The sequence below is a fragment of the Sinocyclocheilus grahami genome, unplaced genomic scaffold (assembly GCF_001515645.1).
Source record: "Sinocyclocheilus grahami isolate Dianchi unplaced genomic scaffold, SAMN03320097.WGS_v1.1 scaffold400.1, whole genome shotgun sequence".
Taxonomy (NCBI): domain Eukaryota; kingdom Metazoa; phylum Chordata; class Actinopteri; order Cypriniformes; family Cyprinidae; genus Sinocyclocheilus; species Sinocyclocheilus grahami.
This window is the reverse complement of record NW_015505579.1, coordinates 385,051-386,974: the sequence shown is the minus strand read 5'-3', so window position 1 is coordinate 386,974 and position 1,924 is coordinate 385,051. Positions and strand designations below refer to the sequence as shown.

General features: G+C 37.8%; 1 protein-coding gene across 1 annotated transcript in view; it reads left to right on the top strand.

Moving 5' to 3' along the window:
* Positions 1 to 527: 527 nt before the first annotated feature.
* The window catches only part of LOC107550516 (pleckstrin homology domain-containing family G member 3-like), a 57,975-nt gene continuing 56,578 nt past the window's right edge, over positions 528 to 1,924 (top strand). The window contains exon 1 of the mRNA XM_016231821.1: positions 528 to 570. The gene's annotated coding sequence lies outside the window, so the exon portion shown is untranslated. The remainder of the gene's footprint in view (positions 571 to 1,924) is intronic.

Here is a 1,924-nt window from a genome sequence, read left to right as displayed (position 1 = left end):
ATAATGGCTTTTAATGTTTTTGTCTCGTCGTGCCGGGACAAGGCATCACAATATGGTAAGGGGCGTAACATTTCTGTCACACGCTTGAGGTATTCGGCCAATCACAACGCACTGGATAGCTGACCAATCAGAGCACACCTCACTTTTCAGACCGATGAGCTTTGTAAAAATCAACGCGTTTCAGAAAGGCGGGGCATAGAGGAGAAACAATTGTAATTTTGTAATTGAAAATGTAATTTCATTACACCAAATACACAAAATAATGTTCTTTTTAGTAACATCATATGACCCCTTTAATGTAACATGCCCTTATTTGTATTTGATGTTTGTGTATATCTTCTTAGGTTAATGTGGTGCTACATAGATGCTCCTAGAATCAGCCCTTTTGTATCTGTGCTTTGTTTTGTCATGTGATCTGGCACTGGGCTGTTTGTTCATTGTTGTTCTCCAGCTGTGTCATTTAACCCCCCACCCCTCCTTTTAGCCAAGTCTGAGAGCAAGATTTAGTTTCTTATGTCTCCATGTCACATCATGCCTGCTTTTTGGAGCTTTAGGAGTCACTTCAACATGGTGAGTGTCATCAGCATTTCATGGACACTTTTTGTCAAAAAGTCAAAATAAGCTTGTACACTGAAAAAAATGTTTCATTCATAACACCCTTGGGGCAAGTTATTTATTTTTCATTGGCTCAAGTTAAAAAATATAGATCTGAATCATTACCCTAAATGTTTTTAACTGGATGAATGAAACATTTTTTTCAGTGTAGTTGTCTCTAAAAGTGGAATAGGAGAAAGTAATTTAACATTGATGAACACTGAGAACTTTATATACACCACAGATGCAAATATAGTTCATCTCGTCCGTGACAAAATGTCACCCTCAGCAAACCACAGGACGGATTTTCAGAGGCAGATTTCAGAGAGGATTATACCCATCCCCAGCATTCAAAACCTCTGTCTTGTAAACTAAAAGTAGTTAATTGACTTATGGCTCATTAACTTGGTGGCAGATTTAAAATATGAGAATGGTGGAAATCCCCCACAGCAGTATAGGAAAATGATTTGATTAGATCATGATCTTTTTAAAATAACCAATGCAATGGGCAAGCGTTAATGACTGAGGGTAATATATGGGCTGCAATGTGACCATGCACAACTTTGTTATGAGTTATGTTGTTGCTTATGTTATTGGCTAAAACATAAGTACCTTGTCTTGATTAGCCACAGGTTTGAGCCTTTATCCTACTTTAGCCTTTAGTCACAATTCTAACTGTATGGCCTTTTTCATTGACATATTACCGTAACTGTAGGTCTGAATTATTGAATTTTAAAGCAAAGCATCACATTGCCATGAACAATTACAGCATAAATGTTAAAATTCTTTCTCCTATCCCAGCTTAACACAGACAACTAAACCCTGTTTTTAAAGGGGTCATATGATGCTGCTAAAAATAACATTATTTTGTGTATATGATGTAATGAAATGTGTTTATGCGTTTAAGGTTAAAAAAACACATTATTTTCCACATACTGTACATTACTGTTTCTCCTCTATGCCCCACCTTTCTGAAACGTGTCGATTTTTACAAAGCTCATCGGTCTGAAAAAGTGAGGTGTGCTGTGATTGGCCAGCTATCCAGTGCGTTGTGATTGGCCGAATACCTCAAGCGTGTGACGGAAATGTTACGCCCCTAACCATATTGTGATGATGCCCTGTCAGGCCAGTGCGATGATTCAAAAACATGAAAACCCATTATAAACGAGGCATTCGTTGCATCCAGTGGGGACATAATTATGGATTATAATGACTTATACTGTCTTTTTACGCATTGCGTTGCATCACGCCGCATAAACATAAAACCATGTCTGCATTTGTGATCGGAGAAATGACAAACAACAAGCCCTACTTTACACTGCCCAAAAAA